Genomic DNA, 23,478 nt, shown 5'->3' with positions numbered 1-23,478 from the left:
GAGGGCACGCGGGTGCCCGCACGGGCCGGGGGCGCGGGGCCGGGCAGTGGGCGTGGGGGGCGGGCCTGGGGCGGGGCCTCGCGGGCGGGGCGGGAGCCCGGGGTCCCTGAAGGTGGGGGCGACCCTGAGGGGGGCGCGGGCCGAAAGTTTTCCCGAGCCCGGGAATGAGCGGCGGGCGCGGGGCATTGGGGCCGGCGGAGCGGCGGACTGCTGCCTGTTGGCACTCATCTCTGAGGATGTCTTCGCGCCCCCTTCCCTCACAGGTGACAGATCTGTCACTGCATCCTGTCCGGGGCGAAAGGTGCGCCTTCCTGAGTGTGGGGTGAACGACGGTGTGTTTGGGAGCCTGAGTCGCTTCTCCTCCCCTCCTGTCCTTCCCTAACGGTGGTCCCGGTGGGGGTTTGTGGAACCATCCCCTAAGCCCCGGGGTCCTGTACAGAGTAAAGGGTGGCTGTTCCCCGGGGTGTTTCACGAGTCCAGTGTCTTGTGAGGTAGATAGGGATCGCGGGCTTTCAGGATCTGAGTGCTTTTATTTGCAATTATCATAAAATACTATACTTGGCCTTGAAGTCTTTCAAAGGTCGCTTGCGAAGAAGGTTCTGTAAATTTAAAGCTCTAAGTAGAAGCGACTAACCAGCCTGGTTAAGCGCTCACGTTGTAATGTTCTAACATTTGAGATCACTTGAGTTGTCCCAAGCTTCATACTTGTGAGATTACTTTATTTGTTGTGTGGGTCCGAGTGGCTCATTTTGGAAAATGGTTATTTTGACTAATCACGACAGTTTGGGTTTAGATTTGTGGAGCCCGGTCTCGTATTAGAGATACTTTTTCATTTCTGGACAATACATTTTAATACATTTAACGAGCTCGTTATTACTATTAAATGTTCTCGTGAGCATTTATTAAGGTTTATGATTCAGTTTCTTTGGCATATAAAGATGTAGATACAGAGCTTATACAGCAGATATCAGGTGCATACCTGGTACACCTCGTTACCATTTTGAACAGACTGTAAAGCTAACATCTGTCACCTGTTCTTTTAGTTTTTGTTATTTCTAAGGAGATTGCTGGTTAGCATTCCACTGCGTGCCAGTGTGGTGACTTAATTGAAGAGGGATGTCAAATGCATGTTTACTTATTTCAACATTTTTGAACTTTTTTTTTTTTTTGGTCATTGTGAATTTCTTATGTATCCTGAGCTAGTTACCCCAAATCTTTTTGAATTCCTAACATAACCTGTGTGGGTTTGGTCGGTTTGTTTTTTCTCTCTCAATTTAATAGACAACTTATGTTTTGAAAGAGCCATGAAGTCAGTTTTTTTTTTTCAGTAAACATTTATTCAGTATTAAAATCTGATTTGTGCCAGCAGGCTCAGTATCAGGTGCTTTCTGGTGTGGAGATTTTGAATTTCTTTCCTTCTTTCTTTTTTTTTTTAAATCTTATGTAACAATTCACTGATTTATATATGTAGAATTGTGCTGTATCACAAGAGCTACATACACTCCTCAGCTGTTGGCCATGGTGCAACAAGCAGCTTTTTGCTAAGTGACCAGAGAGCAACCTATTTGTTATTAGCAGTAGACCAACTGCTCAGTTTCTGGGTTTTGGAAACAATGCTAGTTTTATAGAAAACAGTGAGTGCTGCTTTACTTCTCCTTCTCTGCTAACCCCGTGAATCATCACCTTCAAGTTTGCATTTTAGAAATTGTTCTGCTAGATGGTGAGATTATCCTGAATTCATTAGTACTGTTAACTGTCAAAGGAAATGAACAGTCATTTTGATTTACTGCTGAACACTGGAACAACTGACCGGATATAGTGGTCAAAAATAGTGTTAAAATATAACTTTGAAGATTTGCTCATCTATAGCCAACTGCATCCTTGTCAGCACATGATGCTATAATAGGCATCAAAGTAATTTGATCTGATGTGGTCCTTTGCTTCTCACAACGTGGACAAGCATTATAGCCGTATCAAGTCAGCAGCTGGTGACTGTCCATTTGTGTCCAACACCATGTTGTATGCTGTAGAATGAATGAAAAGGCAATGACAGTCACATGGAAAGCGTTCCACTTGTGTAGACATGGGAGGTGTTCCAGTTGTGTAGATTGAGTGGCCTGGTATACGTAGACATGGGATCGGAAGACTTAATTCTGAATCCTATCTCTGCCGCTTACTTGCTTGGGCAAGTCACTTCAACTCTTTCGAACTCACTTCTCTCATCTACGAAATGGGAGAATTGAATGAGACCCTGCTGAAAAAGTGCTAAGCAGTTTGCTTGGCACATGTGAGACACTCCGAAGATGTTGGTTGCGTGTAAATCTGAAAATCATTTAATCATAGTATCTTTTCTTAAAGTGTGCAAATTAGTCCCATGTAACCAAGAAAATAAATCACTTATTTGGTGCTTAGCCTATGTCACATTGCTGGCTCTCCTCTTTTTCTGGGTATATTTTGCCTTCTGAAGTAGAGTGGAAACTCCCCATGATCCCTGCTACTGCTTAGCAGCCTGCGTGTATCACTTCAGTAACATTTAACACACAGCGCTGTAATAATGGATTTACTTGTCTGTGCTAGACTGTAGGGTTCTTGAGGGCAGACACCGTGTCGTTTGTCCATTTTCAGCCCCTGGTGTATGGTATGGATTCAAATATTTGTTGAATGAATTCGTTGAGTAGATGAGAATCCAGGACCAAGCAACAACCAATAGTTGATTGTATTTCCCAGTATCTTGTAAATGTTAAGTGGTTGATAAATTGATGGCATTAATTATAAACACTGAAGAATGGAGTAAATGATTGCTTGAATCAGTTAAGCATTTCTTGTCACTTTCTGTTTTCTAGGCTAAATGGCACTGGTGATACCAAAAATGATAAGCAAATGTTTTGCGCTCTAATAGGGGAGGAGACCATGTGGACCAGTAATTAGGATATATTGTCATAATCACAACAACAGAGGGATATACAGAGTATAAAAGCAGCAAAGAAAAGGTTAGGACCTTTAGGCTTCAAATAATCAAATCTCTCTGTTGAGCAGCAACAATAACAAAAAAAGAGGGAGGGATTATTGGAAGGATATTGGATTACTTTACTCACTCATTTATTCAATAAATATTTCATTACCTCTTACGTCCTGAGTGCTGGTTTAGATGGTGGGGTTACAAGATAGATATGGTCTTGCCATTGGAAGGGCAGAGTTGCGTCAAAAATCCCTTGAGCCAGAGACATATGTTGTTTGTACTCCCTCCATCTTGAATATTTGCTTGTTTCTTAGAAAAAAAAGCTTTTTTTAAATGTTTATATATTTTTGAGAAAGAGAGAGAGAGAGAGAGAGAGCCAGCGTGAGTGGGGGAGGGGGCAGAGAGAGAGGGAGACACAGAATCTGAAACAGGCTCCAGGCTCTGAGTTGTCAGCACACAGCTAGATGCAGGGCTTAAACTCACAAACTGTGAGACCATGACCAGAGCTGAGGTTGGACACTTAACCGACTGAGCCATCCAGGCACCCCAAATCTTTGCTTGTTTTTATGTGAAGGCTTCCTTCTTATCCATTGCTGTCTACCTTTTCCCACACAGGAAAGATCATTGTTGGGGCGCCTGGGTGGTACAGTCGGTTAAGCTTCCGACTTCAGCTCAGGTCACGATCTCGCGGTCCGTGAGTTCGAGCCCCGCGTCGGGCTCTGGGCTGATGGCTCAGAGCCTGGAGCCTGTTTCCGATTCTGTGTCTCCCTCTCTCTCTGCCCCTCCCCCGTTCATGCTCTGTCTCTCTCTGTCTCAAAAATAAATAAACGTTATAAAAAAAAATTAAAAAAAAAAAAGAAAGATCATTGTTGCTGACAGACCCCAAGTTTTACATCTTACAGCCGTCGGTATTGGAGAGATACTGCCTTTTTCACAATTTCAGGAATAAAAATTTCAGGGAAGGACCTTATTGACCTGGCTTTGGTCAGATGCCCACTTTCAGATCATTCAGTGAAGGCCAGGGAATGGGATCATGATTGACTAACATGACAGCTACTGTAGTGAACATGTGGATGGGGGTGAAACCAAACTCTTAGAAGAGGAAGGGTTGCTGGGAAGACATTTCTTCAGATGTTCTGCATTAAGAGAGAGAGCCCAACACTAAAGAGAGGGTCAAGGAAGGGATATTAGTTACCTATTGCCGTGTCACAAATTACCCCAAAACTTAGTGGCTTAAAACAACATGATTTCAGTGAGTCAGAGATCTAGGAGTTGCTTAGCTTGATGGTTCTGACTCAAGATCTCTCATGAGATTGTAGTCAAGATGTTGACCAGGACTGCAGTCACCTGAAGACTTGTCTGGGACTGTAGGGTCCTCTTCTAAGGCATCTCTCTCTCATGTTGGCAGGATGCCTCACTTCCTTGCCATGGGGACCTCTCCATACTGCTATTTGAATGTCCTTATGATATGACAGCTGGCTTCCCCAGAACAAGCAATTGGAGAAAAAGAACAAGGTGGAGGCAGCAGTATTTATTAAACAGAGTTTTTGAAATATAATTTACATACCATAAAATACACTTGTTTTAATTGTACAATTTAGTGAATTTTAGTATATTTATAGAGTTCTGCAACCATCATCACAATCTAATTTTAGAACATTTCCATCGCCCTGAAAAGAAACATCTTGCCCATTTTTATCAGCCACTCCGCATTTTCACCACCCATTCCCAACCCTAGGCAACTGCTAATTCTACTTTCTGCCTCTGTACATTTGCCTAGGACAGTTCATGTAATAGATTTTTACAATACGTAGCCTTTTATTGCTGGCTTCTTTCACTGAGTGTAGTGTTTTCAAGATTCATCCATGTTACAGCACGTATCTGCCCTTTATTTTTTTGACAGATACCATTCCATTATATAGATATGCCATATTTTGTTTATCTGTTCATTAGTTGTCTGTCATTTGGGTTGTTTTCACCTTTTGGCTATTGTGCATAATGGTGCTATGTACATTTGTGTACAACTTTTTGTGTGTGGATTTATGTTTTTGTTTCTTTTGTGTACATTCCAAGAGTAAAATTACTGGATCCCATGGTAGGTCTGTGTTTAACTTTGTGTTTTCCAAAGTGGCTTTACCACTTTATGGTCCCAGTAGCAATGTACAGGGCTCCAGTTAACATCCTTGTTAACACTTGTGATTATCATTTTCTTGTGGCCATCCTAGTAAGAGGTGGTATCTCACCGTGGTTTGGATTTGTGTTTCCCTAATGGTTAATAATGTTAACCATCTTTTCATGTGATCGTGGGCCAGTTGCATATGTTGAGAGAAATGTCTCTTCAGATCCTTTGCCCATTTTTTAATTGGTTAATTTGTCTTTTTATTATTGAAATGTGAATCTTTATGTATTCTTAATACAAGTCTCTTACCAGATATGTTCTCCCATGAAGTGGATTGTCATTTTGTTTTTATTTTTGATGGCATCCTTCTAGGCACAAAAGCCTTTAATTTTGGTGAAGCCCAATTTATCTTTTTTGTTTCTTGTGCTTTTGGTATTGTATCTAAGAAACCATTGACTAATCCAACGTTCAAGAAGATTTATACCTATTTTCTTCTAAGAGTTTTACGGTCTTAGCTGTTGTATTTGGGTTTTTGATCCATTTGTTGAAAGACTATTCTTTCCCATTTTATTGTCTTTCCACCCTTGTGGAAAATCAATTGACCCTAGATGTATGGATTTATTTCTAGACTCTCTTTCCTTATGCCAGTACCACATTGTGCTGACTGTTGTAACTTTTTAGTGAGTTTTGATCTTGGGAAGTGTGAGTCCTCCAATCTTGTTTTTCTTTTTCCAAATGGTTTTAGCTATTCTGGGTCCCATGAAGAACCGTATGAATTTTAGGATTAGCCTGTCAAATTTTGCAAAGTTGCCCACTGGCATTCTGTTAGAGATCACATTGAGCCTGTAAGTCAGTTTTGGGAGTATTTCCATCTTAGCATAGTAAGTCTTCTGATCCATGAACATGGAAGGTTTTTCCATTTATTTAGATCTCCTTTCATTTCTTTTAACAACATTTTGTAGTTTTCAGAGTATAAGTTTGTATATTTTTGTTAACTTTGTTCCTAAATATTTTATTCTTTTTGACGTTACTGTGAAAGGAATTGTTTTCTTACTTATTTCAATTTCTGTTCATTGTAAGTATGTAGAGATATAATTTATTTCTGTATATTGCTCTTGTATCCTGCAATTGAACTAGTTTATTAGTTCTAATAGTTTTTTAGTGGATGTCTTAGGATTTTCCACCTATAAGATCGTGTCATCTGCAAGTAGAGATGGTTTTACTTCTTCCTTTTCAATGTACATGCCTATTATTATTATTATTATTATTATTATTATTATTTGCTTAATTGCCCAGGCTAGAACCTTTAGTATGGTATGTTCAGTAGAATTGGTGAGAGTACACATCCTTGTCTTGTTCCTGATCTTAGGGGGGAAGATTTAGTTTTTTACCATCTTTCACCATTATGTATTAGGTCAGCCACAGGTTTTTCATAGATGCCCTGTATGAAGTTGAGGAAGTTCCCTTCTTTTCCTAGTCTATTTGGATGGTTTTTTGTTTGTTTGTTTTTTTGTTTTTTGATCATGAAAAGGCATTGGATTTTGTGAGATGCTTATTCTGCACCTATGCAGATGATCATGTGGTGTTTGTTTTTTGTTTTATTTGTGTGGTATATTACATTAATTAATTCGGAGGTGTTAAGCCAATCCTGCATTCCTGGGATAAATCTCACTTGGTCCTCAGTCCTTAAGTCAAGAGGGATTCAAGTATATCTTGGGCAGAAAAGCCTTCTCCGGTGGCAAGTCTCCTGTCGTATCAGACCCAACATTAATCTTCTACTCCAGAGTAAGAAAGAATCTTGAAACCTCAGCTTCCTGGAGACATAAGTGGTTTGGTGGGCAGGATTGAATTCTTCCTGTGAAAAAGAAGCTGATGCTTGGTGAAAACCCCTCTCGGGAAAAATCTAACATAATAACATCATGTGTTGATTGAAACTTCACAATTAAATCCACCATGGAGAGATGTCAGTCCCAGAATGCAGTGGGAGGGAGGGGTTGTCACAGTTATTTCCTTTGAGCTCCCATAATGATTTGCAGATCTCTTTATGCACCTCTAAGGTGTGAGCACTCCTACATTCCTCTGGTTTGTGAAGGAAGATGAATAGGGTCTGAAATAGAATCTTGCCCTCATTATGTTTGTCCCTAGCAATGTCCCTTTGGGTTCAGCTATAGTTGTTCCTCCAAAAATCAAGTGAGCTCTCTGGGCTTAATACCTTCCTAAAGTATTGAGTGAGCTGATGATCTCACTTTTTTTTTTTTTTTTTTTTTTAACATTCAGTAGACATTCTCCCCTGTGACTGCAGACAGAATAGGGAGGTAAAATTCCCAATTTTTAGTACAGTACTTGGTATTGCAGTTACTTTATTTCACACTCAAGTTTTTGTGTAGGTGTGCTTCTTTTTATAACTAGTGTGTTCCTGACAAAAAATTGTGTAAATAATATTTTTGTATATCAAACTATTTAGGATATAGAAGGTGAACTTGCTACTTAAAAGAATTCTGAGGTTAATTCTTGAATTAAAACTTTTTGATTGGAGCGCCTGGGTGGCTCAGTCGGTTGAGCATCTGACTTCAGCTCAGGTCATGATCTCACAGTTTGTGAGTTCGAGTCCCACATCAGGCTCACCACTGTCAGTGTAGAGCCTGCTTCGGATCATCTCTCCCCTCTCTCTTTGCCCCTTTCCTGCTTGTGCTCTTTCTCTATCAAAACTAAATAAAAATAAAAACAAAAACCTTTTTGATTAAGTTCTCCATTGGTAAGCTTTACCATTACTTTGTAGATTTGGCCTTACGTTGCTGTTTTCTGACATCATCCTCACAATTTAGGTAGGTGCAAATAGGTAAATGGTGGAGTCTTGTGTGGCAGGCTGAATAAAGACACCCCAAGTCCTCCAAGGTGTCCATGCCCTAACCTGTAACCTATGAATGTTTCCTTACAAGGCCAAGAAACCCTGCAGGTGAGATTATCCCAGATTATCCAAGTGGGCCTCATGCAATCACAGGGTCCTTATAAGAGGGAGACAGAAGGGTCAGAGTCAGAGAAGGGGATGTGACTGTGGAAGCAGAGCTTGAAGTGATGCCATTGCTGAAAGGGGGCCATGAGCCAAGGAATGTGGGCAGCTCTCCTGTTACCTTGATTTTAGCTCTGTAAGATCCGGTTTCAGACTTCTGATCTCCAGAAGTCTAAGAAGACAAGTTTGGGTTGTTAATAAACCATGAAGTTTAGGGGTTGTTTTTCTTTCTCTTTTTACAGCAATAATAGGAAACTATTAAACCTTGCTTAAGATTGGGTCAGCCAAGAGATAATTTTGCCCCAAGCCTGGATAACTGGGTATGATAACAATGTGAAGCAGGCAGTTATTGAAGCAACTATTTTAGTAGAAAATGGTAACAAGTGTTTTTCTTAGTAGAAGCAGAGTGGTGTCCTCTCTAAGGAATCCCCAAGAAGACATTCCTTTCTGATGTTAGTACCAACCCTAGCTGAACTGCTTTTGACCAGCTGTTCTGTTTTTCCTAGGAACGCTGTGAAATGGGTCCCTCTTTTATCAAGTTAGTGCTAGAAAGCTTCACAACTCAAGCCTGTATCACATAAAATTGTGGTCTGGCATGCATCTTTAAGTCTCTTTCTAGTATCATTTTTTGTCTCTAATCTGCCTTCTTTTTCTGTTTTCGTTCTTAATGCTTTAGTTCATCCAAGTAATTTGCCTTGAATCTTTTCTAGGCCAGAGGAAGGATTAGGTGAATATGTAATTAAATGCATTTATATTCAAACACATACAAACAAAGCATAAATAATATTGGCAATATGGGAAGATACTTGACTTTCTCTTCAGTGTTTTGCTTCTTAAATAAAATCTTTGTCATATGGTGTTCATGCTATTTTTATATTTCTCCTAAAAGAAAAAAAGTGAGGTCTTTATTAACTAATAGCACTTTTGTTTTTTTATACAAATGATAAAAATGAGAGAAATAATGAGAAATTAATAAAATAGAGGCATACTTTTAAAAATGAATTCTGTTGGCAGAAGGGTGGAGAGCATACACAGGGCTGTCTTTGTACCAGACAGTTTTCTACATTAGTGGAATATCCCTTCATCAACTGGAAAATTCAGTCAACTGAAGCACTCTGTCCTCTGACCACATCAATACTGGAGTGGAATTATATGTTTTTCCTAAGGGAGAAACTATTCAAAATATGCAATAAGGATAATGTTGCACCTCAGATCTAAATATGATGCTGCCTTAAGAGGGCATGAATGCTGAATCCTAGCAGAATTGCGGTGACACTTTCCTGTGAACTTGCCCCCATAAGTCCTTTGTATTTATATCATCTGTTCGTAAGGAGGCATTATAATTATGGCTGGATTAGGGCAAATCTATGGTACACACACAAATCAAACTCATCACCTAATTTTGCCATGTATAAGTTGGGCAAAACAGCCACAGTTTTATTCATTCATTAAGGACTGTTGAATTCCTACAGTGCGTCTGGCACTGTACCAAATGCTGGGTTTTAGCAAGGAACAAACTGTATGGCTCCTGCCCTCACTGAGCTATACCTGAGAGAAAGACCTTAAATACACAATCATACAACCAGCCATATGATTGCAATTGTGATAACTCTGTGAAGAAATACAGGGTCCTGGGGTGCCTGGGTGGCTTAGTTGGTTAAGCGTTGGACTCTTGATTTTGGCTCAGGTCATGAGCTTGCGGTTTGTGGGATCGAACTCTGTGTTGGGCTCTGTGCAGATGGTGCAGAGCCTGCTTGGGATTCTCCCCCTCTCTCTCTGTCCCTCCCTGCTCTCACTCTCTCTCTCTCAGAATAAATAAATATTAAAAAAAAAAAAGATACAGCGTTCTGTGAGAGAGTCTGACAGGAGGGCCTGGCATCATGTTAGGGGTGAGAGAAGGCTTCCGTGAAGTGGTGACATTCAGCCGAGGCCCTGGCCATCACAGGGTGGTGAGTCGGGGGAAGTGACACAGATGGTCCTAATGTGGGACATGGTTTGGCACACCAGGGTTACTGGAAGACAGGCCTCTGTGCCTCGGACATCATATCCAAGCAGGTGAGTCACAGGAAATGAGGCTGAAAAGCTGGCCAGAGCCATTTTGTGCAGGGATTTGAAGGTTATGATGAGGTGTTCAGGTGTTATCCTGAGTGCAGCATGAGGCCGTGAAGGATTTTTCTGAGATTAGTTTTGCACTGTAAAAAATGGCTCCCGCTCTTGTGAGGAGAATAGGCAGGAAGATTGCATGAAGGGAAACTAGTTAAGTGCTGTTGCAGAAGTTCAGATGGAGCGTACAGTTTGGATTAGGTAACAGATTAAGAATTGTGAATATTTTGCGATGTATTTAGAAGATAGAATCTCAGCAGAACTTAGTGTTGTATTCATAGAGGGTTTTCTGGCTGGAACAAATGTGTGTTTGAAGGTGCTCTTTGTTCAGATGGTGTATTAATTTTCCATTGTTGCATAACAAATTACCACAAATATAGGAATCATAATAACACCCATTTATTAGCTCATAGTTCAGTGGGTTAAAAGTCCTCCCTCCCAGCATGGCTGAAATCAAGGTAGTAGCCCTACTACTCTTGTCTGGAGGCTCTGGGTAAAAATCCACTTCCAAGCTCGTTCTTGTAGTTGGCAGATTTTAGTTCCTGTAGTTGTTGGCCTGAGGTCCCAGCTTCCTCGCTGGCGGTGAGCCGGGGGCCTCTGTCAGCTGGTAGAAGCCATCTGCATTCTTTCTCATTTGGCCCTCCATCTTTAGGCAACGGAAAGTCTTTGACTCCCTGACTTTTAGATCTTCTTCTGTGATCTCTAGGCCTGTGTGATTAGGTCAGTTCTACCTAGTTACTCTGCTCATCATAAGGCCAACTGATTTGGGACCTTAGTTACATCTGCAAAAATCCTTTATTGCAAGGGTGTTACCAGATTCATTCATTCAAGGGGCAGGAGATCGTGCAGAGCCTCATGACGGGCTCATCTTAGATCTCTGCCGTAGAACTCACAGATGGTAAATCATATATGGGAGTGGGCAGAAAAGATAGGATCCAGTTTTACGTGGATCAAAGCAAGTTTGAGATATGTTTGACATATTCTAATGAACATACATGGTAAGAGTTATCATGGGTAATGAAAGCTTGCTGTGTGCCACCTAGTAGGTAGGTGCTTTCATTGACTCATTTAATCCACACCATAACCTTATGAAGTGAGTGCTATTACTATTCCAGTTTTCCAGATGGGGAGGCTGAGTCTTAGAGAGGTTCCCTGACCTGTTCAGGGTTACCCAGGAAGGAAGTAGAAGAACTAGTTTTGAAACCCAGGCAGTCTGGCCCAAGTCCCATCTAAATCACCGTGCTTTAGTTCATTAGTAAGGTGTGGGTCTGAAGCTTGGGAAAGATGTTTGTGCTGCAGGCAGTGATCCTAGCATCGGTGGCATTTAGGTGACATTGAAGGCCCAGGGGGAGATGGGATCAAATTAGGAGAAACTGTAGAATCGAGAGAGGAAGAGGACTCAGAAGCAAGCCCTGAACAACTCGACAGTTCAGAGGATGTGTAGAAAAGGAGGTGCTACAAAGGGGCACCAAGGGGAAACAGCCAGAAGAAAAGCCAAGAAAGAACCTTGTGGAAGCCCAGGTGGAATGGTGCTTCATGGGCACATGTCCAATCCGACTGCTCAACTCACCTCCTTATCTAGAGTGGCCATGGCCTCGAGTTGGCAGGAGAAGCCAGAGCAGATGGGCTGAGGGAATGGATGCAAGGGGAAACAACTTTGAGAGACTTGTTCTGGAGGGGATTAGAGAGAGGGACTTAGCCAGACAGAACCCGGGGGTTCGAGGTGGGTATTTTTGGTTATTTTAATGTGAGTGGTGTTAGAACATGCTAGATACCACGAGTCTGAATCCATTACAGAGAGAGAGAGAGATTGAGATCGAAACTCCGCAAGTGCGAGCAGATAGCTGATAGCAACAGGGTCCCTTAGAGGAAGGGGACATGAAGTGGGAGCAGAGATTGGCCTCTGATAAGAGAATGCCACCACTTCTAGGATAATACAAGGGAAGAGGGAGAAGATACAGGTGCATTTGTTGATTTAGTGGCAGGAAGATATGGGAGTTTTGAGCTCTTGTATTTTTTTTTCCCTCTATGAATTGTGAAGCAAAGGCAATTCTGTATTCAACAAAAGAAAAAGAACTTCATCGTTTAAAAAAGAAAAATTGTTACTCTGGTCTTTTAAAAATTCTTAGATCTAGAAAAACACCCAGAAAGTTGACACAGAATGTGCCTGCTATAAGATGAAACTTTACAGAACGTTGTGGAACCGCTTACGGAAAAGAGGTTTTCAGGCATAGCCATTGAAATGCTTCTGTGCTCTCCCAGAGGTCAGTTCTCTGAACATGTTCTCTGGATCATGCCAAAATTCTTAGTAAGCATAATGTTCTTTTTCTTCTTTTTGAAGTGTTTTATATTTAGTTCACTTCTTCTAAGTTAAATTTATTTGGTACGCGTATTGGAAAAAAGGCTGTTTGTTACTGCTTTATAAGCATTTTGTTTTCTTATTGACTCCATTTTCATGCTGGCCCAATCGTGCCATTCCAAAATCAGCTGGATAAGTAAACATGACTGTTTTATACACCAAAAGTACAGTGAGTCTTCAAGGTAAGTGACCCTGGCAGTAAGAGAAAAGTGGGCAGCATTGTCTTAAAGTACACAGATATTAAATATAACTTTGTTCTGCCTCCAGCAGAACGCTGTCCAGAGACATGGTTGGAGGCCCAACCACAAATCTAAACAGCTTCAGAATAGCTTACCACCTGGCAGTTAAAAGGAACCTGATGTGCTAAGTATTTAGCGTATTTTCCGGCTCTCATATATTCTCTAGAACGGGGCTAATTGGACCCTGCTGACAGAGGTTAAAGATTCTAGATTTCAGAGTTATGTATGTGCTGGCAATACTGCCCTGGACACACAGAGCTTATCTGATAAGTTGTTTCATAAATAATTTAGTTCCCCCTGACACAAAGAAAAAAAGAACTAAAACAGCAGAGGAAGATTTGTTTCTCACTGCATACAATTGTCACCTTTTGACTGAAACTAAAATTAATCCAAGAAGCTTATGTTTTTGTAGTGTTGAATAAGAAAAAGCAAGATTTCATAAGAAAAGTTATTTTATAACTTTATTAGGTTGGTCTCAGCAAATTAGATGCTAAATACATATTTCCTAGTTGGCATATTAAAAATAAAGCCAAGCATATTAAATAAAGATGATTGAGTCAGATCATGCTCTCACACCTCTTTCTGAAATCTTCCACTTCCTCAGAGAACTTACTCCCATTTTCTCCCTCCCTTTTCCCTCATCCTCGAACTCTCCTTCCCACGAACATATTTGAATCGTCTTGTTAAGAAAAAAAAAAATCTTCTGTGGCCCTCGAGTCTTTGCTGTCGTTCTCTGTTGCACCAGTTTTCGAAAGAGCAGTTCATACAGCTGTTTCTACTTTGTTATCTCCCGTTCATTCTTTGATGTGCTGCAGCAGAGGGCTTCTGTCCCAATCTGTCCAGCATGACGGTACCCTCTGAAGTCACCAAGGTTTCCCTGTTTTCCTGATCCGGTGGAAATGTCTGTTTTACTTAACCTCTTTCAGAGCACCTGGTGCTCAGGTGCTGGCACTGTCTTCCCTTCAGCCAGGGACACTGTGCCCTTCCTCCTGGCTCTTTTTCCCTGGCCTCCATCGCTGTGCGTGTCTCGTAAATATTGGTAATCCGTCGTCAGCCCTCTTTTCTTGTAAATATGCATACTGTTTCTGGGAAATCAGTCATCGTCTTGGCCTGAACTACTATCCAAGTCTATTTTCAGCGTGGCTGTCTTCATTGAGTTTCTGATCAGTTATTCCCAACTGCCTACTGAACAGAAAACGGGCAGGCAGCCCACAGGTACCTTACACTCTCAAGTTGAATAATGCTTCTTCCTCCAGCTTTCCATGTTGTATTTTGTGGGACTGTCATTCTCCATCCCTCCAGGACCCTAGCTAGAACCATCCTGGACTTCCTCCTCTACCTTACGTTCTCCCTGCCTACCCATTCACTCTCCCCGTTGTGTAGTTTATAAGTCTGCAGTATCTCCTTTATCTGTTTCTTGCTCCCCCATTGCCACTGCCACAGTCTTAGATCAGTGTCTAACCTGATGGTAATACCTATCATCTATTGAGCTTTGTGTGTGTTAGGAAATCTGCCAAGCATTTTGTGTGTTTCATTGAATTCTGAAAACGTACACATGTGATTAGTATTGTCTCTGACACCCGCAGTGCCCAAGCCCGTTTTCCATCTGCCTCACTCTAGAGTCCAGTCGTAGCAAAGAGTTCTGTGTGGGCTTCGGCTCACTACAGTTTGATGGTGTCAAATTTCAGGTATACGTGCTGAACATTTTTACTCTCTGCCCCAGGACTTTGACTTTAAGGGTTGGGACCCTAGTGGGAGCTGGCCCGGCAAGCACAAGTGCGTATCCCAGAAATGTACGGAGTGAATGTCCCACTGGGGCCACCCTCACCTAATGGAGGATGATGGAAGCTGATAATAAATGCTTCTCTGTATTGATCCGAGAGTAGAAAATTCTGACGGGCATTCCATACGTTCCTCAAAAGGTCCAGTTCCAGATTAGATTGAGTTGATAATGCATCCTTGTATTGGCTTTTCCTTCTTCCCTATTCACTCTCCTGAGTTCTTCCTCCTTCTCACTGGGATTACTTTCCAAACAAACTATGTGCCCGTGAGCCCCAGCTAAGACATTACCTCACTGGCTCTAGGAAGCATACTTCAGATAGGGTATCGGAGTGGGTCGCCCACTGGTGACGTCGCAACAGGGAGGGACACCATTGCTGGCGGTAACCCCTGTCATGTGTGACAGAACAATTACTGAGACTCCGACCTGCAAGGCATTGGGACTGGCATTGAATGGAAGGCGAAGCGTTGGGTCATGTTGCAGCTCTGTGACTTGAGTGGTATGGGGACAGTGGTAATTATAAAAGGACCCTGGAGTTGACTGACCTCTTTTACCTTTGGAAACATTGAAAATGAGGGACTGACAGACTTAGGCCAGCCAGCTATCATTGCAGGACACACTGAAAAGACAGCCTCCATGGCAGCATTTGAAAAGATTGTCATTGCCTGCAACCAGAGGACAGCTGATGCTAAGGAAGCAGGCCCTGGATTTAATCCTAAGGGTGGGAAAGCCGTATATCTTCTTGGGTAGGTTTGTACCGCGGCGGCTGAGCTAACCTGAGAATTACGTTTCCCGGAACTCCCCTCTGGGTTCTGGGTTAGCACTGGCCACAGAGATATTTTGAGCAAGATTTAAAGGCAGAAGTGAAGCAGCAGCCGTATTTCTTTTACATGTGAAGGTTGGTACTAGGCACTGCTGCGGCTCCCACACGTTGTTGCCAATCTGCTGTGTCATATTGTTGGCAATGCAGCTTTAACCGCCAGGCCTGTAGCTCTTTTAGCTCCTGTTGGTTCACCTCCATCAACTGCTTAGAATCCTTGGTCATAATGTGCAGCTTTTCCCCAGGGTGCCTGCGTCATCAAAGTTGGAGGCGCGGAAGGTATGAGAGACAGACAGGTTGTTACTTACCTTCATGGGTTCCAGCTTGTCTTTGGGATTACAGTCTATCCTTGCTCCTGCCCACTTCACGTTCACCTTTCCTTTCCACTTGCTTGCCCTGCTCTCTTCAGACTCAGCTCCAGACAGAGAAGCAGCAGGATTACGTAGACTCTTGAACTCTCATACGTGTGTGGGATCAAATCCCTAAGTAAGTCCTTTTTCTATGTTGTTCATATATACACCCTGCCTCTTCTATACACCTGAATACATACCTAGGGTATTTAGAGTCAAAGTCAGCACCCTCAGATGGAAAGAGTAGGACCCTGAGATCTCTGATGGGGACATCTGGGTGGATGAGCCTGATAATTTTGGACCCCTGAATTTCCCTGATCCTCGGGACAGGCAGAATCAGTGTCTTGTTAGAACAGAACAGCCCTCCCTTGTTTGGACGCCATGCAAAGATCTTGTTGAGGTTCATGCCTCCCAGAATGGTTCTTGTCCTCTTTAGAATCTGCCCCACCCTTACCCCTGTTTCTTCTAGAACAACTAGATGCAATCTTTGCATAATCTAATCAGGGATATTCTTGTTCTGGGAGGAAATACTCAGACAAATAATTCCAGGAGCCGGCTAATAAGTACCAATAGGAACAGGAGGAGTTTGTGGGGGAGTGGATCTTGAAGGTACTGGGCCAGGAGTGGCAGAATAATAAGGCTGGATGGGGGAGAATTTATTAACATGGGAGCACTATTCATAACTCAGGATTTAATATCCTGGTAACCTGGTCCTAATATACTGCAGGGATAGTTTCTTGAAGCTTGGACATGAATATGACTTACAGTAAATTAGATAAATATGTTCTTAGATAAATATACAAGAACAGCTTTGGCAGAGTATCAAAGTCAGACGTCTCAAAGAAGAAAGAATATTAGAATAGTTTTATTGTATGAGAGTAGAGAACATACTATCTGATATGTTCCTTAGGAGGTCCAAAGAAAACACTTCACTCAACAAGGTAATCCAGAATGCACTGGTGATGGGAAACAGACTGGGGTTGATAGGAGGTGCTACCATGGAATGGGGTTCCTTAGTGTCCATAGAAATGATAGGATTCTCGAGACACAAAAGCCAAATGGTGGTACTTATCATCAGGGGCAAGGTCGATGTAATTACCATAATGGGCCAAGTAGCATTCAGGGTGCCTTGACCTGCAGAGATCTGTGGCAATGGCACCAAAAAAGGTGGACAACCAACCAGGATGTTAACTTGATTAAGACCTTCGTCTCTGAGGGATCTGAGCCTTCACTTGCCCTTGGACTCTGGTTTCTCCAGATGCCTCTTCACTTTTTTACCAGGCACAGAAGCACCAACAAACATTCTAGTAAATTCCTTCGGTTCAAGATAAGCTCTTCCCTGTCACCATTATATGGTAGCAACCAGCTCCTCCTTGAAAGACTCAGTGACTAATTTATTTTTTTCCAGATTTATTTGAGCTATAATTGACATGTAACATTGTGTAAGTTTAAGGTGTATAGTGGAATGATTTGGTACACGTGTGTTCAGTGACAGAGATGGGAGGGAATTTGAGCTATAGTCTATCAGTTGCCTCTGAAGCAGCGCCTCACATCATTTTCAAACTCTTTCAATCAGGTTTTGACTCACTTTGCCCTAACAGTGCCTTCTCTCAAGTATGCTCACCACCCATCTTTTCCTTTCGGCTCCAGGGCTTTTTCAAGGTCCACCACCCAGCAGGAGATAGTGGTGGTAGGGTGCAGAGGCTTATTCAGACTGGAAATGCCTGGAAGTTAATGTACCCTCTAGGACAACCCTTAACTAGAGGGAGTAGGAGCCAGTGGAGAAATGCTTCTCCTTGTCTTTGCACAGGCCATTCTAACAGCTTTCTAATCATTTTCAGAGAGTCTGGTAAGATTAAGCTCCAGTTGCCCACAGCAATGAGCATCTCAATACAGCATCCTCGTATTGGTTCAGGCTCCTTTCCAGTTTCACCCTCTGTGGTCCTTTTTTTCTCCTGCCAATTAAATTGTCTCTATACAAGTCCTCTGTGATGCTCTGTTTTTGGAAGGAATCTAGATTCAGACAAGTACAACTGTGTGTGTGTGTGTGTGTGTGTATGTCTGTGTCTCCCTACCTACCCATCCATCCATCCATCCAACCAACCAACCACAGATTATAAATAAGAGTCTTAGAGGGATAGGAATAATTTCTTAGTGCAGCTTTAGTAACCGGTGGAGATTGAATTCATCTGAAGCCAAAACACAGCAGTGCTCTTCTTCCTTGATTTTCTGCCTCCCCACATTTGAAGATGAAATCAGTAAACCTTAGCTGGTCCTTCAGTGTCCTTAGTGATCTGGCTCTACCTGCTTGTCCATAGGGTTGTTCATAGTTCACTGGTCTGCAAGTTGGTGCCAATGTAAGTTCCTTTCCTTTCCTTGTGTTTTATTGTAGGGAGATGCACCCCTCACAGTCTGTTTGGGAAAAGTGTACTTTTTCTGTTTCTTTTCTGAGATCAACTCTTGTTGTGTTTCTTTTTTCGGTTGTTGTTTGTTTGCTGGTTTCTGTTCTTAGTTTTTGTATTTCTGTTTTAGGACTTTTTTTTTTTTCATATCCCAAATGCTTGTTTGAAGATTTTAAATTGCATTTGGAGGGTTGTGCTGCCATTTTCTTCAGCTTTGTGTCTTTTCAAAAGGAGGGGGAGGGATTCATTGGCTGAAATGCGTTTATTTAGTGTTTTCTGATTTTCACAGTAGTTTTTCTGTGTCCGTGACCTGCTCTTTCTGTGTATCTGTTCATTCCCTACTTGGAGAGTTCTACAGCACCCTCCTCTGTGCACTTTCTTTTATGGATGGTGTTGGGAGGGGGGGCATGTCTTGTTTGTCTTTCGTTTCTGTGGGATCTTTCATTTTTTTCCTATTCCCTTCTTTCTCTCCACTTCTGTGTTCCCAAGGGTACATCTCCTTCTCTCTCTGTCTCTGGTTTGCCCTCAGAAGTTGTGCTTCTCTCTCCAAGGCTGCCATTTGTGTCCAACCCCACTGACCCTCGACCTTCTTTCCTGGCTAGTGTTTTGAAGTAAAGTGCTGGCCTATGTGTAGTCTTTGGGCTTTTATCTTGGGCCCTTTCTGGGCATGATTTTTTTTCTTCCTTTTCTAAGTCCTCAGTTCTCCTCTGCTCTTTTCAGTGCCTCATAGGTGTCCCTCCCTGCCTCCAAACCTGCAGGCTTGGCTGTGGGAGTGGCAGGAGCTTGGTTGGAATTTAGTCTGTTTTTCTAGTACAGGTCATTTGAAGGTTGTGGTATTCCTTGGTCCTGCCCAAGGCATGGGTCACATGTGGCTTTATTTCCTCTCTTTGTTGGTTTTATGGTGGTTTTTATTTTTTTGGGGGGGGGGGTGAACAGGAAGCCTTTATCATCTTCCTAACCCGAAGTTTTTCTGTACTTTGAAACACTCAGCTTAGACTTTACATTCTTCTCTTCTTTGAAGTCTTCCTTATAGTTTTCCAGTTTCCATGCTCAAATATTTACTACTTGTGCTCCTAACTACTTTTACTTCTAATACATACATTTTTATATTGCAGTGTAATCATATATTTGTGTTTCCCTTCACCCCATCAAATTGTGACTATCTCTAAACCGACAGACCACATTTCTTTGTTGTGTTACCATAGTAGGTACCCACTAAATAGATTACTTTACTTAAAGCAGCATAGAAACTGTCAGTTGATGAATGCCACCTCTATCAGCTATGAATAATGTGAATATTTTTAAGTCATATTGTTTAAATTTTTTTTATTTTAGAGAGAGTGTGAGTGGGGGAGAGAGGACACAGGGGAGAGAGAGAGAGAATTTTATTAAGCAGCCTCCACGCTCAGTGCAGAGCCTGACGTGGGGCTCGATTCCCCCACCCTGGGATCATGACCTGAGCAGAAATCAAGAGTTGCATGACCAATCAACTGAGCCACCCAGGTGCTCCTGATTTTCAGTTTTAAAAGAAGATAAATAAGTAGAAAATTTGAATAATGATCAGGTTTATATTATAATACTACTAAAATTTAAGATAGTAAAAATAACACTCTCCCATTGAGCTTATAATGTTAATTGTCAAATTTAATAAAGTTGCAATGACTTTCATATGTACCTTTCCTTGCCTTTAATATTGCTGACTAGTTAAAACTCTAGAATATGAAATTATTCTTGGTTCTTTTTTTAAAAAGACTATCTAGGGGCGCCTGGGTGGCTCAGTCGGTTAAGCGTCTGACTTCGGCTCAGGTCACGATCTCACGGTCCATGAGTTTGAGCCCCGCATCGGACTCTGTGCTGACGGCTCGGAGCCTGCTTCGGATTCTGTGTCTCCCTCTCTCTCTGACCCTCCCCCATTCACGCTCTGTCTCTCTCTGTCTCAAAAATAAACAAACATTGAAAAAAATTAAAAAAAAAATAAAAAGACTATGAAAAGGTTTGGCAAAATTAATGTTTTTAAAGGATCATTTTAATGTATCAATGTCTTTTTACCATTTTGGTATACAGGAAATATTTTATGTGTTACATGGCTAAAATTCCATACTTATGGAAAAGACAAACTTGGGTTCTTAAATGTCCAAGGCTCCATTTGCCTGATTAATTTCGGGTGTAGGTGTCCCAGAATCTCATCACGTGGTCAGTTACTGCTACTTTCTACCACTTTGCTGATATCTGACTTGTGCTTTTTCTATAACTGGTTTTGAAATAAAGAATTTGACAATATGAATATATATCTTTAAGGAAACTGTGACAATTCAGGCCCTTTACATAAAAATTATTAAATATTCTATTGATAGAAATTGGGTTTTTTGACCCAACTTTTCATAACATAAACATTTTTTTTTTTAAAGGGAGCAATTTCTTCTCAAACTAAGGGATCCATTTAATCCATTTGTTACCTACAGTATTTCATTTGGTATTGTGGGCCATGATTATTATACATAAAAATTAGACAAAATTTTGGAAGATTAAATAAGAGATATATAAAACTTTATTGCAGTTCATGGGATTAAAAAAAACCTGACTTCATCCAGAATTCCCTGTAGAAAGATATTGTTATAAATAGCGGGTGTTAGTCAACATTGTACTGCATTGATTTACTAATGTACAGGTCAGAAGGGAAATTTATTTCTGTAAATGAATTTGTTCAGAAAATACATTTGTTAGTTTTCCATATTCTGAAATTAATAAGGAAAAAGAGTGAAAGGAACAGAATGGATAGTCATCTGAAATTTGTGTGCCATAATTATAGGCATTCTTTCCAATATTTTTTTTATTAAAAGATCATTTTCTTTAGTTTTACTCTTTGTAAGATAATTTTTGAATTGTACCATTCTGTATTTTGACTGTCTTTGCTCTATTCAAAAGAAATACAAAGTAAGCCACATGAAGCTAGATTTGTGGAGTAATTTCTTTGGAAACACTTTAATTTCAGGTGGACATTACAGGAAGACATTTGACCCTATTTTTGTCAGCGTCACTTACGAGCCATTCAAAAAATTGGAACATACCCCTCTTTTCTTTTGAGGTAGTGCATGAAATTTACTATACCATTAATCAGTTTTGATTGCTGTTATTAGTAGTGTAATTCAGGTAGGTACTCTATCTATGCATTCTCATTAAGTCATTAAGTGCCCTGTATAGTAAATGCTGTTACTGTCTCTCTGGTACAGAAGATGAGACTAAGGTTAAGGGCTCTGCTCAAGTTTACACCTACTGCAAGTGGCAAAACTGTGTATGAATATTTGGACAGATATTTGGCTCCAGAAACTGCTCTACCTAATGCTTTTTCCACAACTGATTTTTCACCCTGCCTGAGAAGAACATACCTTTGTGTATTCATTTATTTATTTTCAAATTCGGGGTGGTGCAAGCTTAGGGGTGGTGAGCGAGCCAGGAAGGGCAAGCTGTTTTTGTATCTTTAGAAACTGGTCAATTCTCATTACTTTAGTTTTATTTATTGTTTTAAGAGGTCACTTTTAAAAGCATGGATCTTTTTTGATAGCTGTAAAGAGTGAACACCCATAAGCCTACCAACTAGCATTATGTAATCTTAAAATTTTGTGATATTTGGGGTGTCTGGGTGGCTCAGTCAGTTAAGCGTCTGACTTCAGCTCAGGTCATGATCTCACAGTTCATGGGTTTGGGCCCTGCGTCGGGCTCTGTGCTGATGGCTCAGAACCTGGAGCCTGCTTCGGATTCTGTGTCTCCCTCTCTCTCTGCCCCTTCCCCCGTTCACATTGTATCTCTCTCTCAAAAATAAATAAACGTTAAAAAAAAAAAACCAATTTTAACGTTTTGTGATGTGGAGCTCGTATCTGTTTTTCAAGAAACAAAGCATTGCTAATTCTATTGAAGCCTCTGTGCCCCTCCTTGATCCCATTCTCCTCGTCTTCCTTTCCAGAAGTAACCGCTATCCTGAATTTAGTTTTTGCCATCGCAATTACGCTTTTATACTTCTACTGTATAGGTATACGTCCGTAAATTACAGTACATAATGATGTTTTGCATGTCTTTGTCTTTACATAAAGGACATTATGTTATATACACATCTTTATTACCTGTATGCATATCCTTGTTGCCTATAGCACCTATATCCTTCCTTGCTGACATTGTAAGTGAGAGTTTTTTGTATGGACCGCTATAACTTTTTAAAATTGACTTTCACTGCTGTATGGTATTCCACTGTATGACTATATAATAATTTATCTGTTGCCCTGTTGATGGACATTTAGGTTTTTAATTTTTTGCTCTCATGCAGTAATGTTGACTGTGGCACTGTATGTCTTCACACACATATGTGCAGGAGTTTATCTGTGGCGTATACCTAGGCATGGAATCACTGAGTTGTAGGTAGGCACACCTTCATCTTCACTCGATACTGCCAAGTTGCTTTTGAAATTGTACCAGTTCATATCCCTGCCAGTGTGACGCAGGAATTAATTCTACTTTGTTTGCCAACCCCTGGTATTACCAGGTTTTTAATTTTTATCAATTTGATGGGCGTATTCTATCTGAATTAGCAATTCCCTGAAAACGGATAGATTTTACAGGTTATTGACCGTTTGGTTTTCCTCTTTTATGAAATTGTCATTCTGGTCCCTTGCCCCCTTCCAAACTGGATTTTCTGTTGGATTGTTTCTCTTTGTGTAAACATAGTTCTTTATGCTGCCTGCCTTGTATCCCTAAGTTTCTTTCTTTCTTTTCCATGTTTTTATTTAAATTCCAGTTAGTTAACATACCGTGTAATATTAGCTCTGAGGAGCACTGAGTGTTGTATGTAAGTGATGAATCACTGAGTCCTACACATGAAACTAATATCCCTAACTTTCTTAACAGAGTATTCTGGATATAATTTAACCTTTTCTTTTTTAATAGTGACTGTGAACAACATTTATTGTGCTGTGTTTTGATAGCAGTGCTGAAGATGTATGAGATTGTTGGTGTTCCCATACTCAATGGTCCTGGGCTGCTGTGCTTTTTAGAGCTATTTTGTTTACTTTTTATAGTATTCCCTTTTTCCTCCTTTGTTTCTTGTTTCCATTCTTGATGCTTGCCATATATTTCATTCTTGCTTCACTGTTGTCTGGTTTTAGATAAAATTATCTAGGTGAGTCTCTAAGGATTAGTATTGTCTTTTGTGAAGTGACTGTGCCGTGAGGAGCCACTTTCTCAAATCTTGGAGACCCATCTTTTTCAGTTGGGGGCTTGTATTTGAACTCTGGGTGTTGGATGTGTTCAACCTCCAGATTAGTGTGAGCACTGCTATACCCTGTCAGT

The 23,478-nt window shown here is 41.1% G+C and overlaps 1 protein-coding gene across 8 annotated transcripts in view; it reads left to right on the top strand.

Annotated features, from left to right (window-relative positions):
• RPS6KA5 (ribosomal protein S6 kinase A5) overlaps window positions 1–23,478 on the top strand; it is a 182,455-nt gene that overhangs the window by 757 nt on the left and 158,220 nt on the right. The window contains exon 1 of one of the 8 annotated variants that reach the window (XM_040478009.1): window positions 187–301. The exons of the other annotated variants lie outside the window; for them this stretch is intronic. The gene's annotated coding sequence lies outside the window, so the exon portion shown is untranslated. Of the gene's footprint in view, window positions 1–186; window positions 302–23,478 lie in introns of those variants that run through there. 8 annotated transcript variants of the gene reach the window in all.

The sequence above is a fragment of the Herpailurus yagouaroundi genome, unplaced genomic scaffold, assembly GCF_014898765.1.
Source record: "Herpailurus yagouaroundi ecotype Mexico unplaced genomic scaffold, PumYag 141, whole genome shotgun sequence".
Taxonomy (NCBI): domain Eukaryota; kingdom Metazoa; phylum Chordata; class Mammalia; order Carnivora; family Felidae; genus Herpailurus; species Herpailurus yagouaroundi.
The sequence above is the reverse complement of the archived record's forward strand: the minus strand, read 5'-3'. Positions and strand labels throughout refer to the sequence as shown.